The sequence below is a fragment of the Uranotaenia lowii genome, chromosome 2, assembly GCF_029784155.1.
Source record: "Uranotaenia lowii strain MFRU-FL chromosome 2, ASM2978415v1, whole genome shotgun sequence".
In the NCBI taxonomy this organism is placed as follows: Eukaryota; Metazoa; Arthropoda; class Insecta; order Diptera; family Culicidae; genus Uranotaenia; species Uranotaenia lowii.
This window is the reverse complement of record NC_073692.1, coordinates 71,057,040-71,066,168: the sequence shown is the minus strand read 5'-3', so window position 1 is coordinate 71,066,168 and position 9,129 is coordinate 71,057,040. Positions and strand designations below refer to the sequence as shown.

Sequence of the window (9,129 nt, the reverse complement as noted above, 5' to 3'; positions counted from 1 at the left end):
GAATTAACGCTCAAAATAAGGTTTTAGACTTTTTGTTCATTTTCAATGAAAATTGGCCTTTTTGAAAAATCAATGCTATTTTCAGCCTACTACGATTGGCATGATAAAACATACCCATAAAAAGCATACCATAGCGAGTTCGGTATAATTTTTTAGCATTAAATCGTAGTTTAGATTCTCCTCTATCGATGTGTCAGGAAATATTGTCTTATTCGTTTTTCTCTGCTTGGTGACACCTTATTGAAACTGTTTTAAAATTTAGATCGAAATGAAGAAAAACCTAAATTGTGAAATTATCACGACACAGGAGCATTTTAAGGAAAAATTCATATTTGCCATGACCAACCATAGCATTTAGAACAAATTTGTGATATTTTGCAGGCTTAAAATGCTTCAGATTCTTCAAAACAAGAGTGGCGCGTATTAGCCACATGGGGCGTTATATGAACTTTTCCCCTATACTTTTGAATTATTGTGAACCCATGAATTGTAAAAAAATCTTTTGAAAAAGAAGAAAAAAAAATATGAAGAGAAGGTACTTTATGCCTACGGGAGAAAGAATTTGAAAAAAATTCTACTCCCGCGGGCTTTTCAATATCTCAAAAGAAAAAAAACCTCATTCTCCCCTACATATCAAATCTAAAGTTCAACTAGAACAATTGATCTCATGAAAAATGTAGCTTGAGAAAACATTGAAAGTTTGGTTTGGATTATTTTTAATATTGTATTTTTTCATGGATATTAAGTTCGATATCAGAGTGTCCCTTTCCCGACCATTTGAGCGTTCCCGGGAATCGGGAAATTTGACGATCCTTTTCCTGGGAATTCTCGGGATTTCTCGGGATTCCGATTTTGAAAATTCAATAAGCAATTATTAAACCCAAGATCCAAAAACTAAGTACTTTAACCGACAAATTTCTTTATATAATTGGGAATGATTCTTCAATATTCTTTAATATCTCGTATCCGTGGTTTTGTTGGATTGGAAAATTGTTTAAGTCTAAGCCGTATATCAAGGAAGAACTATCATTTTCCTTGCTCAATCTGATCCATGTTTCCTATTGAGATCATGTATATTTTAAGTAAATCAGCATATTTTATTGGCCTCGGGGATTCCCTGGATAATTTAGCTTTTCTCGGGATTTGGGAATTCCCCGTTTTTTTTATCCCCCTTCGGGAAAATCCCGGGTAGGACATTCTATTCGGTATGAAATCATCATATTTTACAAAAGATTTCTAGCAAATTGTTCTGAAATCGTGGCTCCAGAGACAAAAATAAACCATTTCAACCCTAAAAAACCCAGCATACCAAGAATTTTAAGTAATCATGGGGTCCAAATCATTTGGCCTCATTCTTATGATCATTTTAATGATTCGCTTTAATCTCATGAAGCACAAACGACTAGATACATTCGGAATTCCTGTCTGTCTGTCTGTTCCCTATTGACTCGGAAACTACCGAACCGATTTGCATGAAACTTGGCAGGAGGGGTATTTGAGAGCCGTGGAAGGTTTCTATAATAGTTTGAGACCCCTTCCACTCTATGGAAGAGGGGAGGCGGCCTCTTTAAAAAAAAAACAAACATATTTGAATAACTCGAGAACTGATCATGCAAATGGAACCAAATTTGGTTTGTGAGAGTATTTGGTTACGAGAAATATTCCTCAAATGGTTTAGTACCCCTCCCTCTTTCCAATGGGGAAATAGTAAGCGGGGAGGGCGGCTTCCATACAATAATTTGCACAATTCGAGAACTAATCAATCAATCGGAACCAAATTTGGCATGCGAAGGCAAATGAGTAGGAAGGATATTTTAAAGATGGTTTCAGATACCTCCCTCCTTCCAGTGTGGAAAAAGAAAAATGGAAAAGGCCTTTTATACAATTTTTTGCTAAATTCGAGAACAAATCCAACTAATGACATCAAAATTGACATGGGTTATTTGGGTACGAGAAATGTTTCTATGATTATTTGGGAATCCCCCCTCTTCGATTGGAGAGATACAAGGCAATGCATGCAAATGAATCCAACTTTCAAATAGGAAGGTATAATAAGGCTACGAGTTAGGTTTCAACGATGTTTGAGACCCATCTTTTTCCCACTGGAGGTTAAGAAGGGTGGGGGATCTCCCATGCAGGCTTATACATTACTCGAGAACTAATCGAACAAAAAAACCAAATTTATGATGGAAGTATATTTGAGTACGAGAAATGTTTTTTTATGTTTCGAGACCCCTTACTCACTCCAACGGGAAGAGGGGAAGGAGGAGGGAGGTTTCCATACAATATTTTTGGATCACTCTAGAAATCATTATTCAAATATATCAGCAGAGTGTATTTAATTTTTTTTTTTTGTACGATTGTTTGTTTGTTTGTTTGTTCGTCTTCATTTGACTGATTCAAGAGATGGGGGGGGGGGGGTCAGGTCCCATACAATTTTTTTTAATAATTCAAGTGCTAATCCAGCAGATGGTCACAAATAGGGAAGAGTATTTAAATACAAGAAATATTCCTAAGATGATTAGATTCCCTTTACGGGATAGGAAAGAGAATAGAGGTACCATACGTTTGTTTTGAAAATACAAGACCTCATCAAATAAATTTAACCAAATTTTACAGGGGAGTGTACAGGGTACGACAAATGATTCAATGGTTACTAAGAAGAACCCTTTTAACTTTTAAGTTCAGGATAAGAGAGGGGAAAAGAAGTTCCGCTCAATTTTTGTATGACTTGAGAACTTATCCAACAAATGAAACCAAATTTAAAAGAAAAAGTATTGTACGAAAAATGTATCCATTTTTTTAAGGAGAGATTCCATACAGAACAGAGCCGGGAATGGGGGAGTTTTTTCGCATAGTTTTCCAAACTTTTCTAGAAACGGATTCCACATTTTACATTAACATTACAATTAAATTACATTTAACTTAAACGTTGCTGTTATTAACACGACCGACAGCTTTCAATTTTCATGGCAAAGTATCCACTTAAAAATTAAAAAAGAATTTTAATTGGGAATTTTTTTAAACATCACTTCGGTTAGAGCAAGTTCACTGGTGTTGGGAAAATGTGGTAGAAATTTTCTTACTTTTTGCACATTTTGAAAATTTTGCCATGCCAAAACATTTTCAAGATCTGTTGCCTTCAAATTTGTTTACAACACGTGTTGTAGTTTCGCATGCTGTGATGCAAAAATAGCAATATTTCTATCACATACGGCTGAAATAGAAACAGTGCTGTAAAAAAATGCAACGCCCAAAGATTTTGAACACATTTTTGCATGGTAAAATTTTCATAATGTCAAAATTTCTGCCTCTTTTTCCCAACACCAGTGAACTTGCTCTTAAAAAATGTTTAGAGCATAACTACGCATAACATTTTGGATTCCAGCATCTTGCATTTTACTCGATCAAAGCAACCGAAGCCTGTGACGATGATGGTTTTTTTTGTTTTGATTATAGTCGTTTTACCATCTTTATGACATTCGCGACTTTATCAACGTTTTAGTTGGCGGATCGTTATTGAAAAACTTATCCGGTACAACTGTGTTCGATGTTAACTTTTGGGTTCGAACTCACGGACATTGGCTCAGGAGACAACAGACTTGCCGACTGAGCTATATCATGAGCCTTGACGATGATGGTGAATCAATCTAAGTGACTTAAGAAAAAAGCACAGCAGCTAAATAGATAGGAAAGTGTCCAAGGTATAGAGGGAAATCGGAAAGCTCTCACCGGATTTTCCTGTTCTTGTTGTTCCCGAATATCGGCCTTCGCTTTATGTACACATCATCTCTTGTTGACTCGATAAAACAATTCTTCAATTCCTGTAAATTTCCCCTTGAATCATTACTTAAACCACTAGAATTTCATTGAGAAAGTTAAAAATCCCAAAACGCAACGAGAAAACTGAAAAAAAAACACGTCTACACCCGAGCATGGCCTACTCGGAACTCCCCGGACAAATCCAGCCAATTCTATCAAAAAATCGGGCAAAAGCCAGCATTAGATTTCAAAATGTTCAATCCGATATCCGGGCAATATCTGGGCAAACTTGGTCGAAACCGTGAAATTATTCAGTGAAAATTACTAAGAATACACTTGAGATTTTATTCCATCAATCCACATCAACAGATTTTAAATTGTATAAACGGTGATACGGTCAAAATTTGGTCTATATCAACTTGACGTATTTCTTTCAATTTTGCATTTAAAAAACCTGAACACCTCTCATTTTGAAGGTGTGTGTGTGTAGAATGTTGCTCCTATTTTGATTTTGGAATTCATTCTTCAGTTGTCAAAATGCCGTCCAAGGAAGAAGAGCAGCGTATCAAAATTTTGCTCACGCATCGCGAAAATCCAAGCTACTCGCACGCAAAGCTGGCAAAATCGCTAAAAGTTGCCAAATCAACCGTTAAAAATGTAATTAATTGCATTCGAGGGAAATTATTTCAAATTTCTATTCGCAAATCTTATAACTATTAGAGCATCTGTATCCGTGGTCCAAACAGCCGGTTTAGACATAAATTCCGACCCGAGCAACCACACTGGTGATCCATTATACCAGTTTCAACTCGACTTTTTTTAGAGCTGGTATAAGGATTGATCCAAAACTGATGAGATTTGGATCCAACTTGACGCAGTTCTAACCCGTTTAACAGTTAATGGAACACGAGTACAGTTGCCATTTTTTTCATTGGATCGGAACTAATTTCTTTGGTTCAATTCTTGTATAAATTAGACCCAAGAATAGACCACGAATACAGATGCTCTTAGTTATGAAAACGATAAACTTTGCTCATAATCCCAATTGAAACTTTAAGAAGACTAACAAAACTTACAAAGCTTACATGGCCAAAAATGGTCAAATTTGTTATGATGATAAACAAAAAGCTTTCAAAATTTCAAAAAGCCAAACGACTCATTTTGATTTATATTTTAAGTAAACCCGAGCAAGGCCGGGTAAAATCATCTTGTAATGCTATAAATTGTCTGATACAAATACCAATTTGCTATCCATAATTTGAAACTGAAAATTTGGAATGAAAATTTGGATGCTGGTAAAAATTATCTGGAAAATGAATTTTTAAATTAACCGTAAAATTGAATATTATATCCACAGGTAAATCTGTCAAAAAAAAATGTAGATGATTTTTCTCGGGATTCTATTTCTACACGGTTTATATTCAACTCAAATTATGAAACGATATTCTCGGAAAAAGTTGTTAATTTTAAATACTCGAAAAAATTCCTTCACCTTTTTGAGTTTTTTTCGCATTGAGCTCCTGATATTATACTGATGCTTTCAATATTTTCAATTGACTAGCTTCAATTGGGATTAAAATAATGAACTAACAAATTAAATTTGTCACTTCACTGACACTTTCTTTCTGATTTCACAATCACGACGCTTGATCTCGATGATTCGATAAAAAAAAAGCTAAAACACCATGCATGATTAACCTTTACACAGAAAATTCTTAATTTATCCTAAAGTTGAGCACAGTAGATTTGAGAAAAAAAAAAGCGGTTCAGTTCACCCAGTCAGGAATTTGCTCGGTACAGTTCCAGTCACGTAGTGCCAAGTTCAAATTATTCCATTCCACCGAAAATTCCTGCTGACTCTTACAGAAAAATTGCTGCTGCTACTTTTTCCGCTGAGTCCCTGCAGAAATGTGAAAAGTGCGAACTGGTACTTTTCATTAAAATTTATATGCTCATCTGAAACACTTACATGGCTGCTGCTGCTGGGGAGGAGTGACTTTTTTGTTCGAATATTTTTTGTCTCTCTCGTTTGGTTACATTTCGTTTAGTTACGTTTCCTGGCCAAGAGCCTTTTTTCTCCCAGATACACTCAGTAAAAGTTTTCCTCGATGCACTTTGTTTCATTTTTTTTATCCTCTTCAAAGCAGGTTCACGTGCAGCACAATTCGTTTAGTTTTTGGCTTAGTGCTACCCCTGGGAAAGAGAGTGCGGTACAATGAAAAAAGCAGTTCCAAACTGGAAGAAAAATATGAGCAATCCGTATTCAGGCAAGTGTGAAAGCTTTCCCTGGTAGCAAAGTGAATTCACTGAACTGGGAGTAATTTTCTTTTAATACTTGTTTGGAGAAACTAGCTGCGTTAAGATTCTAATGATCTATTTGTATCTATGATGTGAAATTTATTAATTCATTGTTTTTCTTTACGCCAAGGTTCATGAGATTGAATCCCGGTCATGGCATACATAGTACACTTTCTATGGTCTAGTGGTTTTAGCATTTGTAAGATGCTAGCCATTATAACTTCGGAAGATGTACGCTTAGAGTTAAGGAAAGGAAGATCTCTTCAAAGAAACATAAAGTTTCACTGAGATCCTATGTGTGTGTGCTCGTTTTTAAAAAAAAACATATTTAATGTAACTGTACATTTCACAAAACGTAGGAGGACAACTCCAATTTAGAATGTAAAAATCCATAAATTTTTAAATTTTAAATTTGGAAAACTTAATTACATATCCAAACTAGACCGCAGCAAGTTTTGTATGAATATATCAAATTTATACATTTTTACACCATCCATAACATTTTTTGGTTGTTTTTATTGCCACAAATTGCGAAAAAAAAATTTGAAGCGTTTCATTCAGTCCTGAAAAAACCCAACGAGTTTTAATTTTGTATGGAAATTTGTATGGGATCACAAAGTTTTTCATTCAAAATACGTCAGAGGTGTATTGGAAGTTCTAATAAATAAATCTTTTGATTTTAAAAACTTCTTCATTCTTTCAGTACATTTCATTTAACTAAACCTTAAACCTAACTTTCACTCTAGAAAAAATAAATTCTATGCAGTGAAAAAACCCAAAATATGTATATATATTTTTTTAAATTTATGCGTTTTTGACTGCTCGTTTTAACCGTAGGATAAAAATAAGAAATCACAAAAGCTGTTTTGCAACGAGTTTATTGATTTATTTAACGTTGAGAAAAATATTTCTTGAAATTTGTTAATGCTCTAGCCAGCCTAATATGCCATTTTTATTAAATAATTCTCATTGAATTCAGATTTTTTATTTTGAAATGCTTATAACTTTTTCATGAAAGACTTAGCTTCTTCTCATATTGCCAAAAAATGAAGCTTAGGAAAAAACAAAACTAGTTCTGAAAGACAAACTTCATTTCAAGCTTATTTGAATTTTTTGGACGATTTTATACGCAGAAATTTCTTCTTCCATGAAAATTTCCAAACAAAATTGAATCGCCTTGTGCTTATTCAGGAATCAACCAAATCATCTCAAATTTTACAAGTTTTTGCTTGGTGACCCAAAAGACATCGAAAAATATATTGGAGCAAATAGTCATTATTTACAACGGTCTAATTTACACTCATAATATTGAAAGTATCATGTCTGCAAGTTTCGATTCCAACAGATTCCTACAATCACTATTGATTTGTTTTGTCAAAGTATAGAAGAACTCTACAAACAGCGGAAGGAATCTTTCATTAATGATAACAATAAATCTTAAAAAGATATCGAATTTATATAGGAAATTTTAAACGGTGCACAATGGGGAAAAAGTGTATAAACCGCGAAGAAATTCAATATCTTCCCTCCTACATGAACCAAATCTATGAAAATATACTTTCTCAGGCGAAAATGTCCGGAAAATCTATTGGACATAGTTTCAGATGCCGTCCGAGCTTACATGTGAAATAAAGGGCATTTTTTAACCTCAATTCCCCTATACATGTTTTGTAGACATTCCAGAAAAACACTGATTTGGACTTGAAAATTTTGAACAAATATTGACCTAAGGCTATGATCATTTAGTATCTGGGCACTTCATTTCGGTGATAGCTAGGTTACTAGAGCTCGGATATGCAAAACTTTAGCAGCGTTGTGTTGGTTATGAAAAGGACTATCTTGCCTATTTTTGCCACATTTTTACGTTAACGTGTGTTTGAGATATTTACGGTGCAAAAAGCCATAGTAAAAATAGTTTTGCACAAATTTGCTCCTTTTACGCACTTTGCGCCTCGGAAATTCATTATTTTTGACTTGAAAACTCATGAACTGTTTATTTTTTCTGATTTTTTTTTGGTCCGGATGGTTGAGAAGTATAAGGAGCCACTCTAGGATGCTTACGAAATTCAAACCAAGCTTCGGAGTGGAACCCTTGATCTCAACTATAGGAACAAATTTATGGTTATTGGGAACAACTGAATGCAGACCACTTAACTATGCAGTAAATCCGTTTCCGACAGGCAAAAAGTGTTGCCTGTCAAGTGGACACCCGGGAATTAACTAAAAATTAGCAGTTCCATGGATCGCAATCTGTGCAACCGGGTTTTATGTGACAGATGTGTTCTGATGGACCAAGAAATTTATGTTAAACCCGAATTTAAGAGGTCATATTCTTCGAGATGCCTACTCACGAAAAGGTTCCAACCAGATTCCAAATGATTTTTACAGATGAATTTGTGTAAAATATCATGATTTTGAAAAGGTTTAGCTTCTGTGGTAAAAATAATAGATCAATACATGGCTAAAAAAAGTGTGCAGAAATAAAAATTATATTTTATCATAAAGAAAGAGTATTTCTCGTCATCAACGGTAAATTATTTTTTTAATATTTTTACATTCAATATCATAATAACACCTTCATTTCCTCCAAAGAAAGTTTTTCGATAAAATCAATAGTTTTTAAAATACAGAGGTTTGAAACTGCCCGCATACTAAATGATCATAGCCTAATCATGTGTGATTTTTTACGAGGAAACAAATAAAGGCCTTTGACCCACCGCACGAACCAGAAAATGGAGCTATGGCTGTTTACCCTCAATTTCCCTATATTTTTTAAAAGAGTTCGAAAAAAGCATGTTCGGACTTGAAAATTTATAACCAAATAAGACTCATCTTATGTGGTTTTTTCAAGGAAACAAATGAAGGCTGTTTAAGCCAACGCACGCATCGGAAGGTTGAGTTATTGCTGTTTTTATCATCAATTCCCCTACATGTTTCAACAAATTGAGAAAAAAGCATGTTTAAACTTGAACATTTTGAATCAAATGAGACCTATCTTGAGTGATTCTGTCCGAGGAATCGAAGGAAGGCTGCTTGTGCTACCGCAAGCACCGTAAAATGGAGTTATAC

The 9,129-nt window shown here is 34.5% G+C and overlaps 1 protein-coding gene across 1 annotated transcript in view; it reads left to right on the top strand.

Annotated features, from left to right (window-relative positions):
* LOC129746372 (class E basic helix-loop-helix protein 22-like) overlaps positions 1-9,129 on the top strand; it is a 162,735-nt gene that overhangs the window by 49,994 nt on the left and 103,612 nt on the right. The gene's annotated exons all lie outside the window — the stretch shown is intronic.